Source organism: Lonchura striata, chromosome 4 (assembly GCF_050655825.1).
Source record: "Lonchura striata isolate lonStrDom1 chromosome 4, ASM5065582v1, whole genome shotgun sequence".
In the NCBI taxonomy this organism is placed as follows: Eukaryota; Metazoa; Chordata; class Aves; order Passeriformes; family Estrildidae; genus Lonchura; species Lonchura striata.
In genome coordinates, this window is record NC_140706.1 from 6,356,467 (window position 1) to 6,380,533 (window position 24,067).

The window sequence follows — 24,067 nt, forward strand, 5'->3', positions numbered from 1 at the left end:
ATCTTGAGACAGTGCCCATCATTCATTAATTTGAACTCCACTTGAGCTGCCTTCTCCTGCCATGCACAGTTTTCTTATGTGCTTCATTTGTGAAACATCCTGAGAAACTTGATTTTTTTGTAAAGTAAAAAAAAAAAAAAAGAAAAAAATAAAAAGCATCCCTACCTGATTTTTCCTTTTCCATTTGGCAAAATTTGCCTTTCTGCCCTGCTGTTTCCTATGGAGCTGCAGCCAGCACGACTTTCCAGCTTGTTGGTTTCCTTATGCCATAATTTTTAGAATAGCCATAAATATCAGCTCTGCTCTGGGGAGTAGAAGCAATTCATCCCACCCTCTCTGCTGGCTGCCTGGCCTGCTGCAAGAGCAGAGTGAGCTGGCCAGGTGAGGAGCCACGTCCTGCAGTCTCTTTGCTTATCATAGATAAGGATGGTTTTAATAAAATACTGGGCACTGTTCTCTTCCATTTTTTAACATTTCTGGATTCTTTAAGGCCTTCTTGGAGGATGGCAGAAATAAATTCTGCTTTGGCATCAATACAAAGTCCTGAGTTTGTGCTAGTGGGAAGGTGTTCAGGTGACTGCCAGGAAGGAAGAGATCACGGAGATCTCCTGCACATGGATATCACAGAGTGCAATTCCACAGGAGAAGAGGCAATGAAAGTCCTCTCTCCCCCTACCACAGACTGTTAAGGCCTTTGGTATTGATTGCTAAGTGTTCATTTGGCCATCTTGGTGTTATAAGATAGAGTCCTAGGGAGGAAGGACTTGAGAGTTTATCTGTCTTGTGATCCCTGACATGGGAATGATGCGCAGAACTCCATGATTTTCCATGATATGATAGAAAGTTAATTAATTACTTTATTATACTATTTTATACTAAAACTATATTATACTAACAGGAACTGTATCACTAACTAACTAGAAACCTGTGACTCTCTGCTGAGAGTCCTGCCACACATGTGGATCTAATTGGTCAATGAATCTAAACAATCATCAGCAGAGTCTAATTAACAAATCATTCTTCAGTAAACAATCTCCATAACACATTCCACATGTGCACAACAACCAGGAACAGCAAGTGATATAAGGATTGTTTTTCTTCTGTCTCTGCTTCTCTCAAAACTTCTCCCAGGAAATCCTGGCAAAGTTGTGCCTGCTGCTCTCTGTGAAGAGACCTGTGGCCACAAGCTTTTTGTGGGAGATGTAATTTCCCTTTGCCTTGCAGGTGAAGCCATCTATGAGCTCCAATGTGATGTGTGAACATCCTCATTTTAAATGATTTGCCACAGGTGGAAGACCTGAGTGGTTTTAACTGATTTTTTTTTTTTTTTTAGCTGACAAAGTTAATATTTTTGTAACTATTTGGGAAAAGGGAGTATGTCACATATTCACATAGACAGGGAAATAAAAAGGTCTGCCCAAAACTGAAGTTAAATGCTCATGGCTTCTTCAGAAGCATTGGAATGTGGGTCTTCATTGCAGACAGTATTGCCTTAAATATGTGAGCAGGCTGCTAGGGCTGCAGTTTGCAGACTGCACTGTTACCCACTCTCCAAACAGGAGGATCATAACTCCATAATCCTTCTGTGCCCCGAGCCTCTGGTCTCTGCCTTCTGGCACATTGCCATTTCTAATGACAAAGTGAAACATAAGCACACATATATTTTTAAAGAAACTCTCCAAACTCCCCATTTCCTCTTTTCTAAAAAGGTTTGTGCCAAAGAATTCTGGAAAATTTGGCCAAATGACAAATATTGAGGAAACATATTTGCCTTCTTCATTTTTTCCTATGGTAGAAGCAAAACATAGAGATAGAACAGTGTAGCCATGATTCTGATGATGGACTGTGTGGGGAAGGACAGTGCTTCTGAGTCCAGGAAATCCTAACTAGTTGCAAGTTAATGATAAATACCCTGGAAGATTTTAGCAACTCTTCACTCAAATTTTGAATTGTCGAGGATCAACTTTTATTTACTATTTCACATTGGGCTTTTTGAATGACTCCAAAATGCTCCTTCCAGTGGGCTCTGTAGTGCACCTGAGTCTACGTGACTGCTGTGCAGTGAAGGTCCACACTAAATACATGCCTAAAAAGCACAAGATTCTCAATTATATTGTTCCCATCCACAGGACATGCCAGGAAGAAGAAGTGGAGGCAATGTTCAGGTCTGGAGGATCTCTCCATCAGGAGTCTGGGGAGGACTGGGGCAGAGGAGGGATGTGCTGGAGGTGGAAGACAGCAAAATGTGTAGTGGAAGGGTGGCAACCTCCATGTGGTAATCTCTATCCCTGAGGCTATTTAAATAGGAACACAAGGAAGTGACAATTGGCCCAGTTAAACCCAGTTAAACCTTGTGTGGTCCTCTGCTGCCAGATTCTGTTCCAGCAGAACTCCCCACTCTCACTGCTAACAGCTTCCCAGGGCAAGAGCACAGATTTATTGGGGTGGGAAATTGCCTTTTAACCTGGCTGGCATCCGCTCTAGGCCCTCCAAGGTTTCAGAGCAGTGTTGCTCCAGAGAGATGGGTTCAGTATCAATTTCATTTTTATATATTTTATTAAAGCTGTAAAATAAACTAACCTAAAACCAAGAAAACATCACTGAAGTTAAGCTTTTTATTAATAAAATATTGAACTAACCCAGCATTAGAATACTTGAACTACCAAATGGATTGGCTGGGACAAGACAGTTTCAGAGCTGGGCTGGAGCTGAATCATCAGCTATGTTGAAAGTGTAGTCATCTCTGTTGTAAGTGTGAAGAGGGATTCTAAGAATATGGCTAATTGTAAATGGTTAGTCTGGAATTTTACCACTGTTTTTTGGGGATAAATAAAATAATTATAAATAAAAAAATTCTGATTAAGTAATTTTAATATCCTTTGTCTGGACCACAACATTTCCAGGTCCTTATCTTTCAGTTCTCATGTTCAGTTTCTTTCTCTGCTCTCTCTCCTAGAAGAGATACCATAATTCAGACATTAATGGAACATTTTACACAGGTGACATAGAACCTTTATTTCTTGTGATTTCAATGGCAGCTCAAATTTGTGAACTTCTAAATACAGGACATGTTTCACCAAGTGCCTGTACTGATTTCGAATATGGGATCTGGAGCAAATTTTTATCCTACACGACATTTTCCCATGGCAGTTTCTGGAGTATACTGACATCCTAAACCTAAATGGGGTCAGAGGACAATTTGGGCAGGAGTTCTGGTGAATTCTTGGCAGATTCTGGTGTAGTTCTGAGATGTATCTGGTACACTGGAGCCCTGTAGCTTAGTCCAGTCAAACATGAATTAGGTCACTGTTGGTCATCACTAAGTAGGAAAAGTCCTGCACATGCCAAGAATTTTTAGAACGTTTAGCAATTTGCATAGCAGAAATGACTGCTAAGTTTCCCTCCTAGTAAATAAACAAATAAACAATGAAATACAATATCTTGGGACATCGGGTCACTTTAGAGTAATTTTCCATGGCCTTATTTGAATTACTAGCCCTAAGTTTTTTGAGAAGTTGTCATAACCTTCCCCAGGCAGGATGAAAAGGCAAATCCCAGCCTAGGTGGATCAGCTGCCTAAACACCCATCCATCAGCAAAATCAAAATAAATTCACAGAAGCAGGAAAGCTCAGCATCATCCTTCCATCCCTTGCCTCTGGGAGCTGACAAAAAGGCCAATTCCTTGTGGTGAGAGGGTGATTTTAACAACCTCTCTGTTTCTGGGCAGCTTGTGGTCAGTGATGTACATCTCATTGGTGCAGTGCTGCTGCAAGAATGACCAGGACTAGGCTTTTTTGAAATAAAACCTTTAATATGATTGAGCATTGGGAAAATATGCATGTCAAAATAAAACAAAGTTCTGAAAGCAAGCACTCAGATTAGGTGCCTAACCATCAGGAGCTGAATTAGGAGCTGTAATTTATTAAAGCTCCTTGTGCAATTTATATGCCTCTATGCAGGAAGAAGCTTGCTAGGAGGAAATTTAAAGGACTCAGTGCCATGGGACAGGCTGTACTCAGATCACAGAATGGCATTGCTGCTTCTCTTCTCATTCTTTCCCAGTTCTCCACTGGTTCTGTCCAGCTGTGTTTGTCTTTCCTCAATACCCACAAAATATTCCTTAAATTGTGAGCTGCCCCTTATTTAATGCAAGACACTGTGGTGTTGCTCTGCATTTTGCTTTGGTTATTGTACAAGATCATTTTAAAGGATGGGCTCATGACAGGAACGAAACCCAGGCCATGCATGAAGAAATCCCCCTGACTGGTGAAGAAATCTCTACAGTACAAACTGCTCAGCTGGCATTCCCTGTGCATCCTCCCTTGGGTTTTTTGCTTCATATCCTGGCTTTCAGCTGTGCTGCCCACACAGGAAAATGGCTCTGCCCCATCAGAGGTGCTGCATGAGTTGTGTGTGGTGGTGGCACTTAGGAGCTACTAATGTGTATTTAGGTCAAAACCCAGCTGCTGCATCATTTTTCTGTTTCTTCCTCACCCAGGTACTATGTGTAGGACCTGCAAAGAGCTGGACATCTAGGGCAGGTCAGACCTACCAGAATTGGGAAGGTAGCCTGAGGATGGACAAAATAAATAGAAACAGGGCTATGGAGAACCTGTCACATGGGATGGGATGCCTAGAATTGGCTTGTTTAGTTTAGCAAAACAAAAGCTCAAGGGAGGATGTGACGACTGTCTATAAATATTCCAAGGAGAGAAAATAATTATTTCAGCCTAGGGACAATGTTGGCACAAGAACAAATGGGCATGAAGTGGCTGTGAGTAAATCTAGGTCAGGAATTGGGAAGGTTGCTAGCAATTGGGATAATGAACTCTCTCCTGAGCAGGAGGGAAGAAAACAGGTGTTGACCGAAGATGAAGAGGGGTTGATTTATAGAAAGATTTTTGTGCTGGTTTTGCTTAGGGTTGTAAGTGTTAACAGCACAGGAGATCCTCCCAGTCCTGTGTCTTGGTGCTCACAGGTTGGGTTGCTGCTAGTGGTGCAGTTGCTAGGCTGAAATGAAGTGCAGGTGTCTGTTTTACACCTTCAAAGCCAAACCAGAATCTAACACCCAACTGCTGTGATCTCTCCCCAGCACAGGAGATACCCATATCAAATTCTGTGTTTGTGTCAGAGCACATCCTTACTTCAGGAAAAGACTCAAAATGATGGAGAATTCAGATGCCCTTGGGGTCCTGTTCCTCAGGGTGCACACACAAATCAGTCTGTGCACTAAGGGACAGCACTGAGCAAGCATCTCTGTGCTCTGTGAAGGTCTTTGCAACAGCTGCTGTGATGTCTCCTACAAAAGATAAAACTCTGGGATTAAGAGAGGGTAAGCAAGCACTTCCTTGTGCATCTTCTGCACTTCCTGGTGTATCTTCTGCTGGCATTCACAGTTCAGATAGTGCTACCAGGAATCCTGCAGAGCAGTAGGATCAGGAACACAGTTCCAGTTTTAGGAACACAGTGACACACCTTCCCCACCCCTGCCTGCTGCACTGGTGGAGGGGTTAAGGTCTAATATTTCCTCCAGCTTCATCTGCCCTAACTCTGAACAGCAGCTAAAGGAGGGGCAGGCTGGGAGAAACAAACGAGGAGGTTGTTTTTTCTGGATGATTTATCAGGCTCTGTTTTTGCAGTGGAGGGCTGTTCCTGGCTGCTCTGGCCATGACTCATGGGGGTGGGCTGCAATCAGCACAGTGATGGGGAGGTCAGGAAACCACTCAGACTTTTTTCCTCCTTCCAGCCCTGGAGAGGAGACAGGGCTGAAGCACAGGAGATGTAGAACAGATCTAGGAAACACTGGAGGTGTTGGGCAGATTTGGGTTCTCTTACAGGTCAGGAGCATGCAAACCCACTTGACATCTCTTTAAGCATGGCTTTTGCCCCTCAGTCTCATCCTGCAGCTTGGCCAGTTGTCAGCCTGCAAACCCAATCTTTCCTGGGTTGTACTTAGAGCCCAAATAGCACATGGAATTATTGGCAATTTCCCCTCACTGGAATTTCTCAGAGAAGAAATGAAATTTCATAATGAAAGCCCTGGATCCTGGGAAATAGCCATTTCAGCAGGGACAATGTATCCCAGTGATGCAAAGTTGACTCCATATTGATGTGATAACAGCCTGAAAAGGGCCATAGCTGCAGATCAAGCATCTTCTGGGCAAAACAACCTAAGGAATGGCTGCACTCAGCTCATGGACACGGACTGAGCTGTGATTTTTCTAGGCATTCTGGTGGAGGATTAGATTTTCATTGTTTTTTATGTATCCTTCACAGAAAGTTGAGAGGAGGATGCTGGCCCCATGTGTTTCTGGAAGACAGAGAGATAAGAAGCAGTGTCCTGTGCTAACCATGACTGTTTCCCATCTGTTTCCTTTTGAGGTAACAGCTCCACAGAGAAGGCTGTGTAGTACTGAGGGAGGTGCTGGAATATGGCTTGGAACAGGCATATTGTGGACAGGTGAAAAAAATGCCCCTCATGATGACAGGAAGGTCAGAAGTGCATTGTGTCTCTGCCTTGAGATGTGCAGAAACAAAACAAAACAAAAGAAAAAAAAGAAATGTATTTTTGAATACCCTGGGAGGATGTCAAGGTTTAGAAGTGTTAGCACTTTGGTGATATTTTTTCCATATGAGTTCCATAAAATTAATATATTAGAGTTGATAAAAAAAAGGAAAATGTGCTGAATAAAAAAAAAGTTTTAAAAGAATAAAAGGTAGGTTTTTGTGGATCTGACAATGGAGCACAGCCACTGTACCCACATATTTTAAGCATATTATTGAAACCATGATCAAACTATTTTGACTAAAACGCTCAATCTTGTCAAAGAGTGTTCTCTGTATTTTCCAGGAAACTGGGAGAGCCCAAAATAGTCTGTCTAACAGCAAGACCTTCACTGCTGTGTTTTGTCTTATTTGTACATTTACAAAGTTACTTTTTTTTGATTCTGTGGATGTGCTCCAGGAAATGCTGTCCTGAAAGCCATTTCTTGGAAGGGCTATGGTTTTCCCATCTCTTGTCCTTCCAGTTCCACCCAGAGACCCAGGTCACCCCCTTTGCAGGTGATGAGTCTCCTGCTTGTGTCAGCCAAGTTGGGAAAGATGCTGAATAGACTCAGTGCACAACTGCTTCTGTTTCCAGCTCTGATCTTAAGGCCAAGTATGATGGAGAGATTGTATTTCTCCAGCTTGTGAATGCTGTTTCCATCTTTTCCTTGTACTCTGAGAGCTTTTTTGGGGTTTTTTAAAGCTTTTCAAATATCTTTCTGCAAGGATCCTCTCTCTAGAGAAGAAGCAGGGCAAGCAAAGGCTGTACTCTGAAGGGATGCACATAAAAGTGTAGGGGGAAAGGGCAGCTGGAAAGCTTTACACAACCTCAAGTGCTTGTTGAGCTTAACATGGTGAAGTTCTCCTTGCCCACAAGAATTTATATGGGGAGGAGAGATCCTGCCAGAATAACCTGGGGCAAAGACAAACACCCGAGTACAAAAGCCAGTGCCAAGCCAAGCAGTGTGGGGTAGCAGTCAAGCATTTTCCAGCAGTGAGAGCAGTGGGAGTCTGTCCACAGCAGCCCAGTAAGAAAAACTCTCCACAAAGTAAAGTAACCTGTGATCCAAGGAGGCTTAGCTACAGCCAATTGACCTGGGAGAAAAGCAGGTTGTGTGCAAAAGGCATTTTAGTATAAACTAGCCAAGGAGGTTGTTGCTATTACTTCATAGGATCCTTCACAGTGAGGTGGTAGTTGAAAAATTCAGAAAAAGCTCCAACTTTTCTCACAAAACAGAAGTCAACTGTCACTGGACATTAATGGAGTCAGAAAAGTAATTAGGTCTAATTTCAAATGTCTAAGCCAATTAAATAACAGTGAGAAAAGTAGTGTAATTTAGCTCTGCTCATCAAAAATAAAACTGTCAAATAGTCCACATTTACAAATCTCACGCTGACTTCTTGGATGGCTTAGGGAAGGCTTGTTTGGGAAACACGCAAATTGTGCACAAGGTGTCAAGACCTTATGTTTTTCTGGTTCATGAAACTTGGATCTTTTATGTTTAAATGCTTCAAAGCTCAGCTCTGCCCTCAGACATTCCCAAAAAACCAAAGTGAGCCTGGCCAAGCCAGGAGCTGTCACTGGGTCTGAGAAGAAGCCTTCAATTCATGCATATGCTCCCCAAAAGGCAGGTGTGTGTGCTCAGCCTGCCAGGTGGCTGAACCCACATAACCACATTTCCTTGAGCCAAATTTTACAGTAGAGGTGTTTGCAACTGCAGAGCCAGATCCTGGCTGTGATTGTGTCACCTCCATGTGTGGTTGTGGCACTGAATTTGGTGAGGTGTTTGAGACTCAAGCTCACGTTACCAAGGCTGGAGAGTGGCTCCAGACTCCAGCCCTGCCTGAGGTCCATGCTGGAGCTGGGCCAGCCCTGCTGCAGTCTCAGATATCAATGTTTTCTTGTGCTGTGTTTCCCTGAAAACATCCTGGACAACTCAGAAGCAATAGTGCAAGAGACAAGGCCTGATGTGCAAAGCTGCAATGGAGAGTGTGGAAAGCCCAGGAGTGGAGCATGAGAAAGGTTTGTGCTGCCTGTACCTTTGAAGGGACAAAGCCAGCAGCTCAGGTGTGTCACCCTAAAGGACTGACAGGCTGGTTGGCTCATGGGGGTCTCAGCAGATAAACCTAGACCAGGTCTCACATCCACCACACCTTTGGGTCTAGCATGAGACCCCTGCTCAGGGCAGATCCACCTGCAGCTGGTGAGGCCTGTGAAGATTTTATGCTCAGTGAAAGGATTTGTTCTCCTTTGGCTGCATGAAGGGTGCTCAGATATGGGATTCACAGTGTAAATTTGCAGGGCAATATCAGAACACTGTTCATTCTGTTGGAAGCCAGAGGATGAATATGGAGGAGGAGAGAAGAGGAGCTTGGGTGTGTTTCTACTCCAGTTGATTAGTCTTGGCTGTAAGCCCCTGTACCAGGAGTGTAAGCACACAGCCAGTTTTACGAAAAGAAATAATTTTCCCAACACCTTTCCTTCTGCCCTGCTGAAGTGGGGTCACCCAGAGGCAGTGGGCTCAGGAGCTGGGAAATAAACGAATAAATAAGTGAAGGCAACCAAACCAATGTCACCTTCACCCCTGAGGGCTCATTGGATGAAGGCAATTTATATCCACTGTTTACCTGTTCTGGATTTGAATTGGTGACCCAAGGATGAAAAGCTTTCTGTCCTAGTGCCAGTACTTTGACTTGCTCCGCTGTAACAATAAATATCCCCCAAATCCCTTGGAGCTCAGCAATTACAGCCTTAAAATAAACTTATAGCATAGGATAGTGATTACCAAATGTTTCTTATTGTTTCCCCTCCGGGAGACATGTATCCCTCAGGAAATGAGTTTCTAATTACACAGGAGAAGCTGGGAAGTAACCATAGTGTGGGAAAGCTAAATTAATAAAAGCTCCTAGGTGCACGCTGACCACCCCTTTTAGGGGAATGATTAAATGTGAGTGGTCTGAGGGTTTTACTTTGTCTCTTCTTGAGGAATGCCTAGACTAGCTGTGGCAGAAGAGATCTGAGTACAGAAAGAGAGGAAAGAAAGAAAGAAAGAAAGAAAGAAAGAAAGAAAGAAAGAAAGAAAGAAAGAAAGAAAGAAAGATGCTCTTGGAGACCCCAGGAAAAAGCTGCACTGGGCAGCCCACAGGAATTCTTCAGCCTGCAAACCCCAGACTGTGTTGTACCATCCTGTGCAGGGCCTGAGGTTCTAATACATTGGGAAGGTTAATAAAATAGGTGTGCATCCTTTATCCCCTTGAAGTGCTAACAGCTCATTTCAGACTCCAGTGCTACTTTTAAATACACAGTTTTAAGGGGTGAATCCAGTTCAAGCCAGCGCACTACCCATTCATGGAAAGCTGAGGCTGAAACACTCTTTGGGCACTGTATGGCTCAAAGATCCTGAGATCAGTGAGGCTGGAAAGCCTTTTGGACAATAACACATGTGGTGGTTCATCATGCCAGCTGGAATCCCCAGGGCTGGCTTTGTTTCTGTGAGTGAAGAGGAAGCCCTCTCCATCCCTTGCTTGTACTTGTTTCATTTCCCACAGTGCATGCCATTTATAAACCTTGGGAATGCAAGTAGTCCCTTGGAAAATATCTCACATCTCATCCATGCAACAGTGGTATCCAGAGCAGAAAAATGGCTACAAATTCACTCAGTCCCTCTGGAAGTGAATGTCAGGGTCTACTCCCACACTCAGTTGCTGCCCTCATGTCTGTTGCTGCTGAAGGACAAAATCTTTGAGCTGCAACTTTCTGGGCAAGATGAGGCACATCCTTTTGCAGAAACTGCCTCCCTTGGCTTGAAATGCATTGGTCTGGTGGAAGACACATCAGCATATGAAGAAATGTGCCTTAAGGTGGGAGCCAAACTATGGATGTCACATACCAGAACACCCATCCTGCAGTTTGCATGTTTGCAGAGAGGATGTCTAATGTGAGATTGTTTATGGGAACCACTGTGAAGTCTTGCTGTGTCATTTATTCAATATTAAAGAATGGAGAAATCCCATTTGTTTGTGTACCTAGCTCAGATCAGATGCAAAGATATAGAATCAACAGCGACAATTCAGAATAAAACTTTGAGGAGAGAATAGGATTTAATTTTAGGTGAGAATGTTGCCCTTCTCTGGGCAGTGGAGTACTTTATTTTGAGATAGAAAACAAAGTAGTCCCTATACGACTGAGGATGTTTTTATTCTGAAGTCAGGCAAACAATTTTTGCTGAATTTATGTTTAGCCTGGAAATTGAAGCAAATTGCAGGGATTCCAAAACTACTCATACCAAAGTCAAGAAAGACAAAATTAGCTTTGTTCTTTTGGAACTAAAGCCACAAGATCTCAGCCTGTCACAGATGTCCTTAAGATAACTAATTACGCTGTTCTTAGGATTATGCTCACCCTTTTGATCAAATCCACAGTTAAAAATCTCTGGTTGTTGTACTCATCTAAAATTCCCAATATGTACATTTATGTTATTCTTGTACTGCCAATTTACCAGCTGGGCTTTTACCCTTGAGATACACAGTCAGGAGCATCATCACCCCTCCTGGCAGTGCCAAACCACACTGCTTTGGGTATTAATTGAATCTGAAATGGTAGTGCCAGCAAAACATCAGAATTTCAGCAACATATGTTGAAATGGCAGCAATATAGGCTGTGTATATATAGATAATATGTTCAATCTGCCTCTTGGGGAATGAGAATTTAAGCTTCTGCTGATGCATTCTATCCCAAAGGTTAGGGTAGGATCAGAGAGCAAATCATCACATTGGCATATGGCAAGGATTTATTCTCCTGCAGCTGTAATTATGTTCATTCTGTCTGGTGAGAGTGTAAAATAAGACAGGACACATTCATAACAGCTCAAGGAAGCCCATTTTACTTTGCTGTTGCTGCACATGAGGAGTTTTCATTATGTTAGAGAAGGGGTTACCTGTTCAGGTCACACAAACCCAATTGATCATGCTCTTCTGTAGTTACTCCTAAATCATCCTGCCCCAGGGTAAGACTCCTCTTCAGTCCAAGAGAATAACAATTGGTTTTCTCTACTCTAGTTGTAAATAACCACCAGCAGTAAGTACCTGCAGTGTCTCTCAGGAACCTGTTTCACAGCCAGTGGGGTGTTGCTATTTCCCAGCTCACAAACAGGTTTTTATTGTGAGTGCAAAGATTACAGTGTTGGTCTTCAGGAAGGATAAATTATTTGGAACAAGATTAGACATTAACACCAGCAGAGCACAAATGGGAAAATCACTGGAGAGAAGCACTGAAAATTGCCTGCAGCACTGATTTGTTATTTAGTGTCCTCCTGCCCTGTGGTACCAACTTCATCTATTTAATGTGCACCAACAGTAACTCAAATTTGGCTGTGGTTGGGTTTTCTCCCTCCATGTTTTCTTTTTATTGCTTGTTAACACAATGCACAGAGCACAAAGAGGAAAAGATATAACTGTGGAGAACAGTGGTGCCTCTCCCTCTGTCCCATCCTGGATTGCTATTCACACAGATAAGAACATGTAGCCACCTGCCATTCCCCTCAGGCTTAGACTGTCACCTTCCTGGTTCTGTATTTGTAAGGCACAATAAAACAGCAAATAACAGAGTAGCTGGCCAGCATGATCAAAATCCACAAATGTCTTGAATTTTCATTTTGCTGAATTGATCCTGGTCTGTGTTGCATAATCCTAGGCTGTAAAAGGTAGCTGTTCTTAGAAGGATTAACCTTCTTGAGCTATTTTCCCCTCTTGTTAACAATTTCCATCTCATTTCCTATTTCCGGCTCTAACTCCTGCCGATAATGCTCCTCAGCTAATATTGAAACCAAGAGGGAAAAATATATGAATAGTAGACATCCGATCCAAGCTTTGTGTGTGGAATTCAGGGATGGAATGTTCTTGAGAACAAGATGGGTTTTTTAAATAGCAAAAGACTGCTTGTTTAGGAAGAAAATTGGTACTGACACCTATATGTGGTATTGCTGATGTTTGTTCCCACAGTGCTCTTAGGCCAAATATAACCATCCCCTTAGAATGCTTTTTTCCCTTTTTGTTCCTTTTTTGTTTGTTTGTTTGTTTGTTTTTTTTTTTGTTGTTTTTTTTTTTTTTTGGTTGTTTTTTTTTTGTTTTGTTTTGTTTTTATCAAGATGTTCTCCATGCAGAGTATGTCTGCATGGCACTTTGTTGCATGACTGTAGCTGGCACAGACATTTTCATGACAGCTTAAGAAGGTGAACTTGCAAATGCCACAGCAGTCACTAACTGGGTTTGTGATGGCATGCAATGCTGTCTGTCAGTCTGCAATATTGGCCTGCTCTGGCTCCTCCATCTCCTGCTGTTCCTCAGTTGGGTCAGCAGTATTTTGTGCAGTTGTTCCAAGCTGCACCCAGCTCCTTCACTTCCAGAAAAGGCATTTTTTCTGCACACCTGACACAGTTCTTGGTGCACATGTGGTTGTGTAGATGTCCAGCTGCAGGTGGAAATGAGCAGCCAGGGCTATAAGTGCATGGGGAAGACCCATCCCCTCTTATATAATTGCAGCTAGAAGTTATTCAGAACTAATCTGGCCATTTCTAGGTGAGCTTCTTTGTGCTCTTTTTGCAGAAGAGATAAAAGCAAATATATTATTTCTGTAAAGATGAGTACCAATGCAAGAGGTGGGTATGAGAAGTCCTCCCTGAGCAGGGATCATGTGAGGGTCTCTCTGTGCAGCAGCTTTGTAACCTACACTGGAAATACATCAAAGAGGCTTTGGCTATGAAAGGCAGGAAGGGAGTGGTCTGAGGAACTGCAGCTACACCAGGAGCTGAGCAGAGCCAAGGAATGTCCTCAGGCATCACAATTGTGCTGTCGAATTGTCAGTCCCTGGGCAGGGCTGCAGACAGCCTGGGAGCTGGCTGGGGCTCAGGACTGAGCCCATGGCAGCTTGGACGTGTCCCTACCTCCTGGAGCACAGTGGTATGAGCCTGGGCACTTGTGTGCCAGTGGGCTTCCATGCCAGGGAGCCACTCTGGGCATGGGCATTGGGATAGACAGTTGCTGATAGGAAGGAAAAGCTGGATTTTTTGGTTCATTTTTTTGGTATTAATATTCCCAGATTTCTCTGTAAGAAGGGAGAGAACATATATGGCTCAGAGTCTCATATGCAGCTCTGGAAATGGAATTTGGATTTTCCAGAGCCATCCAGTCTCATGCTGTCTGAAGATCTGTCTCTCCTTTGTGTTTAAGTCAGTATTTGCTTGGGGCTCAGAGTTTTTTCCACTGGATATTCAGCAATTCCAGGACTGTGCTGCACTGGGAGTTCTGCTTGTGTCCAACACTCTGTCCAGGTCTGCCTCTACTCCTGCTGCTGGCTCTGGCTGGCAAAGACAGGTCCCCAAGACATGCTATGGCTCAAATTGAAACACTCATCTTCCTCCTTCAGGGTCCTGGACACCCACTCTCTGTGACTGGTTTCATGGAGAACTCTGAGGGGAAGTGGATAACATTTGCTGGGACACGATTTCTAGAAGCAAGCCTTCATTTGGGTGTTACAGCTGGATGTCCTCACAGACTGGTGCAACCCTGTGGGAAGGCTCTTACACCTCAGCCTCACCTGAGCCAGGTGTTTGTCAGTGTGGAAGGAGGTGGGCCAAGGGCAACTTGCCCTAACCCAGGTTATTTAGAGCCAGGGGACGTGGAGTGGGACCTCATGGTTTGTAAGCTGAGGGCCTGAGCAGTGTGATGATGTTTGAAGTAATGAAGGTGAGTGTGGGGGGAATAAGGCAGATAATGGAGAGCTTTTGAGCTGTGGTAAAGCTTTGCCTCGTGGTGTGCCAGGGAAGATATTTTAGGGTTGTCTGCAGCATGCATGACTGAGAGAAGAGCCTGCTTAACTTCCTGCAGTGAAAATGGTGCCAGTTGCTGGATACTAGTAAGTCCTTTTGATTTTTGAAAATCCAAGCCCTGATGAGTCCCATTCTGAAACTCAGCACTGAAGGTCATAATCCTTTTTGTGTGAAATGACTTGTCTCCTGTTTTTCCCTGGCAAAGCACACAGATGATCCTTAGGACTCCAGGGAGCCTCCAAATCACTTCTTTTACCGGGCTTTGGTTATTTTGACCTGAATACTGCAACATGCCCTGAGCCCAGCAGATTTGCCAGAAATGGACAGGGCTAAATCTTCAGCAAAACTCATTACTGAGTATTCATTAGCCTATGTTTGTGTTCTGGTAGCTGGAAAATGCTCTTCTTCCAGGGTAACAAGTGACAGGAGAAGAGGAAGTGTCCTCAAGCTGCTTCAGGGAAGGTTTAGGTTGGATATTAAGAAACCCTGAAAAGATGGTCAAGCCTTGGAAAAGTCTTCCCAGAAGTGATGGTGTCACTGTCTCTGGAAATGCTCAAAAAATAAGTAGACATGGCACTTTAGGAACATAGTTCAGTACTTGGCAGTGCAAGGTTAACAGATGGACTCAATGATCTTAAAGGTCTTTTCCAAACTAAATGATTCTGTGAAAATCTTCCCTGGAGCCCATGGCAGGGAGGAAAATCTGGCTGGAGAGTGAGGGATGGAGCTGGGGAGGCAGTGGAAGACATTGCAGAGATGTCTGTGAGAAAGAGAAAGCAACTGGGGCTTCCCTGCTGGTCCAAGAAGGGCACAGGATGCCACATCTAGAGAGTGATTGTTTTCTTGACAGTCTTCCCCAGAAGACAGGCATTTGGGATGAGCTTTAGCCAGAGCTGTGGGACAAGAGCAATGGGGCTGTCTGCTGGAGAAGCTCAAAGGGGCTTGTGGACAGGCCTGAACTTCCTCAAAGTCTTTTGGAGATGTGTGGAGCTGAGTGGGAGAAGCACAAGGAAAGATCTGCCAGCTGGACCAGCTCCTCTGCTCACTGCCCAGATTGCTGCTCATGCTGGGCCTTCAGGCCTGGCTGATTCCACCCTTCCACATAGGATGTCCTCTAGGAGAAGGCATCACCAGGATGCTTTGCACCCCTGAAAGTCCAGAAGCAGCACTGCTGGCAGGGCCAAATGCAAAAATTTTCCAGTACTCCTTGCATGGGCAAGAGTGGGCAGCTTCTGCCTTTCCAACATCTTTTAAGATGCCTCAGGTTGTGAATGTCCCCATGAAACATGAGAGGGGTTGGGAAAAATACTCATTTTCCTGGAGACTGAGCCACAACAGAAAGGACATGGAAGAACAAAAAACCCTCATGAGACAGGATCTGCAAACCTTATAAACCTTATATCTGCCCAAATCCAGGAAAGAAGCAAGACTGTGGATGTCTCATGTGGAGCAATCCCAGCACAAAGAACAATGGCCACAAGGTTTGCTGCTGACCCATCTTATGGAAAGCTGAAGAACAGCCAAGATGGGTGAAGCAGGGGAGCCCAAGTCTGGGCTCTGAAATTTCATTTTGGATACTCAAGAAAGCAAGAGGGTCCTCCAACACCCTGACTGCAGTGGGTGCTGGCAGTGTTCACTACAGAACTGCTTCCAGGCTGAGCACTGTTTTTTTCCATCAGAAAATGCCAATTCCTTACAATGGAAACACTCTGCAGGGTTGTATCGCTGCCGTGACACTGTGAGAGGAGCCAGGCTGTTTTCTTCCCCAATTCCTTGGCTCCTCACAGCCCACAGCCACCCTGGCAGGGTCTGCAGAGCCTCCATCCTCCACGTTAACCCTTCACCCCATGCCAAGGGTGAAGGGACCTTGAGTCCCTCCTTGCTCAATGGCCAGGCTCCTGCTGGCCTGTAAAGGGGAAGCAGTGGTGTAGTTTTCTGCTCCCCAGTTTGATAGTTTTCTGGCTCAGGAGTTGGTGTGACTTTCTATCTAATTGTGCAACTTTTGGGAAGTCAACCAGGGATTAATTTCATTTCTGTCTTCACAGGGTGATTGGGAGATGCTGGGTCAGGACTGCCTGCTTTCCTACTGGAAGCTGGTCTGTTTCCAGGCAAATGGTATGTAAATGGTATCCAGAGGGTTGCTATTAAAATTACTTAATCTAAGGAAATATTTTCATGAAATTGTCTTTCGAGGGGGAGCACTAAGCTTTTGACTTGAAGCTTTCACAAAATAAATTTCTCCATGCAAAAGCTACTTCCCTTGGGCCAGCAGTGGTGGGAAACCAGAGTATTTTGATTTCAGCAGGATGTCACAGCAACAGCTTGAGCATCTGGTTGGTTGCTTCATACCTTTCTTCCCCTGTCAGTGACAAGATACCCGGGGCCAAAGACTCAGAGGTAAAATCTGATTTTCTCTTTGTCGAGATAGAAACCAAGTCATGCCCCAAACTTGCCTCCCACCAGAATTTCCAAATGGAAGCAGTTTTCAGTTTCAAACTTCAACATTTTCAAACCCAAACTTTGGTTTTCCTGCAGATCTGAAGGGCCCAAGCAATTGAAAGCCTATTTTGGCTGAAATTCAGAGCAATTCTGTTCACAATCACTTCTCTTAATAAACAGCATTAACATCTGGTGAGAAATCCCTGGGCTAAGCACAACGTAGCTGCAGCACCATGCTTGAGCTGAGCTCAGCTTGATCCAGAGACAGAGCAGTGTAAGCTGAGCCAAGAGCAAGGAGGGGAGAAAACAGCAAATGGAAAAATTAATTGCATGGTAAAAAACTCTGACTTCCATCATCTCAGGAGTTCACAATTGGCAGGGAGTCTTTAGTAAACTAATTAGTGGCTATGGCAAATTGTGGAAGAATCTGTAAGTTGTTGTAGTTGAATAGAAGTCAACAGTGTCTGATTTGCAGTAGCCAAAACTCTTGCTTATGATTTTTCACTGTACAACTTTATAAAAAGTGGAAGTTATTTACCATTTCTCCATTAAGATATTGCTGGTTGTGAATGGGTCTTTCCCTTAGAGCTTTAATTTAGAAAGAATTTTGTTTCAGATATAGAAAATTAAAACATTTATTTGAGTTTTCTGTATAATACATTAAAAAAATAAGTTTACTCAGAGTCCTAAATTAGCTATGAGAGTGCAAACACCTCCCATGATTTAGAGATTTAATTTGCTGCTGCTTGGAGGGGTGCAGCAGTAGGTCAGACTCTCCAGGTTGCGTGGCACAGCACAGGGACAATCGCCAGTGTAAATAAACTTCTCCTGGGTCTCCTTAAGCAACATTTCACTATGAATAATCCTGGTGATTTAGCTCCCACTAGAACATTAGTTTTAGTTCCACTTTGCTTTATTGCTGCCATGCTTAATTGATTCAACACCAGGATGGAACTGCATAATGAGGCTACTTAAGTGTAATGAAACCCTTGCATTGTCAAAAATTAACGTTTTGTCTGCAGATTCTGGAAAGATCTCTAATTAAACACTTCAAAACTTAGATATATGCAGACATAGGAATTTATTTAGTCCTCTTCCTCTGTAGCTTTTCATATTTCCTTTTTCATCTAGGCCATTCTCCAAATCATTCCTTTGTTAATTCAAATTTCAGAAGCCTCGATTTTTGTTTTTTAAACATTCAGCTGTGAAATTTCTCTACTTGGAGATGTCTATCACTGAGAGACACTTGTTTGTACTGTGTAGGTTGATGTTAGCTGCCTGCTTGCTTTGACAAGTCCTTGGAGGCTGCTGCTTACTTTTTTTTTTAGGAAAATAAGCCTGAATAGTCCTGTTACATCTTTATCTTCTTTCAGTCTCTTCTGGCATCCCTCTGCAGCCCCACTCTGGAGCGGCAGAGCAAATTTGGCTTTCTCCACCAGGTGGTACTATTAAGCTGTCGTAGCAGGAAGATTTTCTCGCTCCATCCCAAACCCACCCAGTTATCCCTGTCGGCTGAGGCTTTCAAATAATTTCCCTCTCGGTGTACTGAAGCTAAGGAGGAGCCCCGGTTAATTGCAGCTGAATGAGGGCATTCATGCCCTGTTCCCCTTCCCACTGCAGATCAAATAGTATTTTTTTTTCCCCATCCCTAATGAAAGGAATGGTCTGGAATCTTCTGGTGAGCCCATACTCATGGTGTGCACTTGGGACTGTTGCTTTTATGAAGTTATTTTCCACATAAGCAGTATAACTCCCTGATAGCTGTGGAAGATGCATCATCTTTAACGTGCCTGAGGCAGTGACAGGAAGGGATGCTGAGGTCCTGTGTGGGTTCCTGGGGCTCTTTCATGCAAGGCTAATGTCTGTCCATATCTCAGGCAGCTTTTCTCTTACCCAGAAATCTTGTCCAGGAAGACTCTTGAAGGTGTTTTCCTATTAATTTAGTCCTTCTGATGCCTGTAATGGCCCAGTGGCTGTGTATGGGCTGCCATGTGTTCTCAGCTCCCAGGCACAGCCACAGGGCATGTCCTTGTGTGGCTCTGTGCAAAAAGCCAGTGGAACCTGAGAAGCCTCTGTCTTGCACAATAATTCTGTCAAGTTGCAGACATGTCAGATTTAGTGTTGGTATTGTTTACCTGGGAGGGAAGAGACAAAGGAACATGAAGAGGCAGCTGCCTCACTGCTATTGAACTGTTAAAATGCTACAGGAGCAGTGCAGTTGCTGATGTTGAAGACTCAACCCCTTAAAATCTGAGGACATTAGAATTGTCTGATAGATACTGCAGCTCTCAGCTCCACAGGTAAATTGTCAGCAGTGTGCTCCATCCACTGGGATTATTTATAGACTTGCCCAGGTAAGCATGATCCATATTTCTTTGCGCTTAGTCAACCATGAATTTGTGTATGTCTGAGCAAACAGAGTCCTTATCTACTGCTGACTGTCCACATGCGCCCTTTGAGCACTTCTCTTGTCCTCTTCTTATGGAAAGGGCTTTGCATGTGCTGTGATGGGCTGGCTGACACAGAGTTTCTGCTGAGAGGCCAGTGCTGTTTATAGATCTGGAGTCCATTTGCCACGGGAGTGATGAAAAGACACTTAAATTGGAAGATCAGGTGCTTTCCAGGGCATAACCAGCTGGCTGGCAGAATTGGGATGGTTGGAGTATTGTCAGCACTGCTTTTGGAGAGTTGCAGCTCTGGGAAAACTCTGGATTTTGAGCCACCCCCCTTCACATGATGTTTATGACACCGTGACAATCACACAAAAGCCCTGTGATCAGAAGGACAGCACAGGCAGCATGAGGGGCCTTGAAGAACAAGCCCTACTGTAAAACAGTTCTGCTGAGCAGGGAAAAACGCCTCTAGATTTGGCCAAGTGGTGGCATAATGTGCTAGGTTACTCCAAGGATCCAGATGCCACAATATAAATCTGTATGTTGCAGGACTGAGAAGATTTTTTTCTTTCATTTTATCAGCCATACAAGTTAAAAAAAGCTGTCTACAAAGCCCAGTAGACTATGTCATAATGCACTGAGGATGGTTTTGCATCCTTAAAATTGCAGATAGGGTGAAAAGAATCTCTTTTGTCCCCTCTCCTTCACCAAAATCACACTTTAAGATTTATACTGGTGAACCAACAGAGAGGGGAATGAAATACTTCAATGAGAGTCTCCAAACGGGTCATTTTTTCCTGCTGTCTTGTAAAATGGTGGTAATTTGTAAATGAGACAACTGTTGCTACTTGGGTTTGAATACTCCATTTTTTTTTTTTGCAATTGGCATTGGTGCTGTGTGATTGTATGACTGTGTGTGATGATGTTGGTCTGTGGAGAGAGAAGAGCACGATCTGCTGCATGGGGAGATGCAAGGGAAAAGGGCTGTTGATGAAGGAGCAGTGGCAATTACTGGGAATGTTTTTGCAATGTATAGATGGAGAAATCTTCCTTTCCTTTGTCATTAGGGGTTTGTCAGAACTTGGTGCAAGCCAAGGTAATTTGGATTATGTTATTTTTAATGGAGCATCCTGCTGGACTCTGAGCCCTTTCTCTTGCTCTGCACAGGGAAGCAGAGCAGGGACACCTGCAGAAAGACAATTGCTGAAGGCTGAGAACCCTCTTGGGGCAGAGAGTTCACATCAGGAGCTGCAATGTCATCTATAACTGCCCATTCCTGCTTCCTCTCAATTTAATTTCTTCCTGGCTTAATTTGCTGGTGCCCTGTCCATAACCCCACTTTTCCCTGGTGTCATTTCTCTGTGTTCCATGCTCTGGCTGCATCTCCTGTGCTGCATTTGGGGACCAGTGGAACGAGTTTCACAAGTTTTTGGCTGCACAATGTTGATGTGCCAAAGGGATTTGGTTCCCACGTATTGATATCTGTGTTGCAATTGGTGGGGTCATGGGTTGTTTTTGTTTTTGGGACTCCTTCTTACCAGTCCTTTCACTCTCCTCTTAAATTTTGATTCCTGATGTGATCATTGTTTTAGTAATACCCACCTGCAGCCCTTCTCCACAGAATCATATTTGTGTGTCTGGCTATAGTTTTTCTTTGGGCTTAAACATCATCAAAAAATTCCTTACAGCTGAAATGTTACTTTTTGATCTAAGGATTTATCATGCTTCTTTTACTGTGCATTTCCCCCAGATATGGCAGGTGATCTATATAATCCTTTTTATCCTTTTATTTTCCTACTTTTCTTAAAAATTGGAATGAGCTGGTATTTCTTCAGTGTAATTGCACAACGGAGGAAGGTGTTACCAGCATCATATTTGGCCTGCAGTGCTCAGAACATTGTGCAAAGCCCCAGTGGGCTCTGAATGATCTTTAACGTCTAATTACTGGGGTTTGGTAACAAATGCACCCACATATCCCATATTGAACAGCATGTAAATTAGTGCCACTGATATTCTCTAAATAAATACTTTTGTTTAAAGCCTTTTCCTACCTGGTGAAATGGAGTCTGGTGTTTTATGGAAGAAATTCTTCCCTGTGAGGGTGGTGAGTGCCTGGCACAGGGTGCCCAGAGAAGTTGTTGATACCTCATCCTTGGACAGTGTCCAAGGCCAGGCTGGATGGAGCTTGGAGCAACCTGGGATAGTGGAAGATGGGAGGTTTGGAACCAGATTCATCCCCTCCAACCCAAACAATTTGTCATTCCATGATTCCAGGCTGCTGCTCTGATGAAACTGTACAGGTAACCATTTTTACCTGGTTTGACTGGTCAAATGCCACCACTGTTGCATCACTGCCAGTACTTTGAAACTGAACTCATTTGCTGGCCTTGAACTGGTGTTGCGTGGAGAGGGTGAAGGGATGAAGGGGGTGTGGGCAGGAAAGTGTCATGAACGTCTCTAGTGCTTGGCAGGCTCATGGGTGTGTCAGCCAGCACAGGGCTAGTAACTGCACAGAAGCATCGAGGTTACACTGAAATAAATAGCCTCTAGCAAATGTAGGCACTAGGAGGAAGATCTTGCAAATGCTCCTAAGCTCTGTAAATCCTTATAATTTTTAGGAACTGGTTATCCCCTGCTTGCAAACAGCCTGCAGGATTGGCCACTACCTTCACTGGCAAACACTAAGCATTTGGTATAGCAATAAGAGATTTTAAATGGAGACAGGAAGCCCACCATACATCTTTTTAAAGGGTGGCCATGCTCCACTTTCAGAAATTTCTTGTCCATCCCTCAAAAATTGTAAGGTTTTATTTTCATTTTTTTCCCCAGATCTCATATTTAAGCCAAATAATTTGAAAAATTTGAATTTCACAGATCATATCCATCAATCTGGACGAGTCTATCAATATGGGAGTTATCAATCAAACAGCTCTATAATCTGTACATACCATGCATGCACATATAGAATCATGGAATCATTAAGGTTGGAAAATCCTCTAATATCATTGAGTCCAATTACTTAATTAACCTACTACTGCAAAGTCCACCATGAAACCATGTCCCTAAGCACCACATCACAGGGGCTGTGATCTCACCACTTTCCTGAACATACTGTCCATCAAGACAACGTCCTGTACATGAATGCTTGAAATCTTGCTTTATTCCACCAGAAAGTGAGTTTGTAGTCAAAGTATCAGGCTGCTGAAATCCTAGGGAGAGCACAGTCTTCAAATGCAGCCTGTGCCTTCATGGAGCAGGGACGTGTTACCATTCTGCAATGCTACAGCTTCCAATTCTGTGGCATAATTCACCTTCTGCCCCTCAGCCTTTCTGGCAGCTGCACAATGTAAAAGTGTAATTGTTGATTTTCCTTTATTTTTTTCTTTCTTTGTCACCCATCTCCCTTGCAGGCTCGAGCCTCCTTTCCTGTGGTGATGCATTCATGCCCAACAGTGAAGGTGCTACCAAGGATCATCTGTTGGTGATCTTGTTTTTCTTGGGTATCTAAGGCCTGTCTCTTGTGCAGTGGGGACTATGACATTTCCCTGGTGTGGAGGGTGTCAGAAGAGCTAGTTTTGGAAGAGCTGTGAGCTAACAGATTGTGCAGCAAATCTGGGGCAGTAGGAGCTTTCCTTCAGTGTCACAAACCCTCTGCTCAGCTCTTTTCCTGTTGTGAAATTCTTCATGGCTCACAGAGTGTTTCCTAGAAAGTAGCCTAGAAAATCAGTTTTGCAGTTTCAAAAACTAAATGAGTGCTTTTGTCTGAGGCTTTCTGTGCCATTTTGGGGGATTGATATCTTGCTCACATCTAAGGAAAGCTGTACAAAATTACTGTTTCAACACACACAAACAAAATGTTTTTGGCTTGGAGTTTTGGCCAAACTGATGGAATAATGATTCCTAGTCCTACTTGCACATTGAAAAGAGGTTTATTTTTCCCCCTGTAGGGTAAACCCTGTAACTGAGAGAGGTGAATGTTTTTCAAGAGTCAAACTGACCGATTGCTCATACTCTACGTGCAGGCTGTGGTCACTTGGATGAGACCCATGGTTTTTCTCACAGTCACAGCTGATATTTGTTCTTGCATGTAGCAGTTTCAAAACTGGGTTTCTACAGAAACTTGGGCAACACACTCTTCTTAGTGCATTACACAGAACGAGTTTGCAATGCTAATAATTAAAAAAAAAAAAAATAACCAGAGTAGTTAAGTGTCATATGCAGATTGCTCACTAGAGGTGACTAAGTGGCCTGATGATCCCTCTCCTTTTGGTCAGAAACTTGGCTCTTAGGATTGAGTCATTACAGGAAATGGAAATACTATAAGCAACACCTGGAAAGGAACTGCTGGTTGTAGAGTGCAATTCAAGTTTTAAAAAACTTCTTGGTAATGGATAAGCTGAACAGTTTGAAGTTCAACAGAGGCAAACAGAGGGTTCTGCACCTGGGGAAAAATAACCCCAGCCCAGTACAGGCTGGGGACTGACCTGCTGGAAATCAGCTCTGCAGAGAAGGACCTGAGTGTCCTGATGGACAACAAGCTCCCCATGAGCCAGCAGTGCCCTGGGTGACAAAAAGGCCAATGCTGCATTAGGGAGAACAGTGCCAGCCTGTCAGGGGAGCTGCAGCCACAGGCAGTGGAGACAGGACCAGCAGGTCCAAGGAGGAGCTGAACAAATTCATTGACAGCAGAAGGTTTCAATGCCCACTGATGTGACAAGCACTGGCTGGAAACATGGAATATATTTCCCCTATTTGTGCAGCTAAAGCTTGAATGTTAGTGGAGAATCTGAAATGACAGCGAGATTGCCCATGCAAAATTAATTTCCAGCCTTCAAAGAAAATGTGTATGGAAAACATGTTGG

The 24,067-nt window shown here is 43.7% G+C and overlaps 1 protein-coding gene across 2 annotated transcripts in view; it reads left to right on the forward strand.

Annotated features, from left to right (window-relative positions):
• Nucleotides 1-19,015: 19,015 nt before the first annotated feature.
• FGFRL1 (fibroblast growth factor receptor like 1) overlaps nt 19,016-24,067 on the forward strand; it is a 206,199-nt gene continuing 201,147 nt past the window's right edge. The window contains exon 1 of one of the 2 annotated variants that reach the window (XM_085577523.1): nt 19,016-19,166. The gene's annotated coding sequence lies outside the window, so the exon portion shown is untranslated. The remainder of the gene's footprint in view (nt 19,167-24,067) is intronic. The other variant, XM_085577521.1, reaches the window with a different exon arrangement.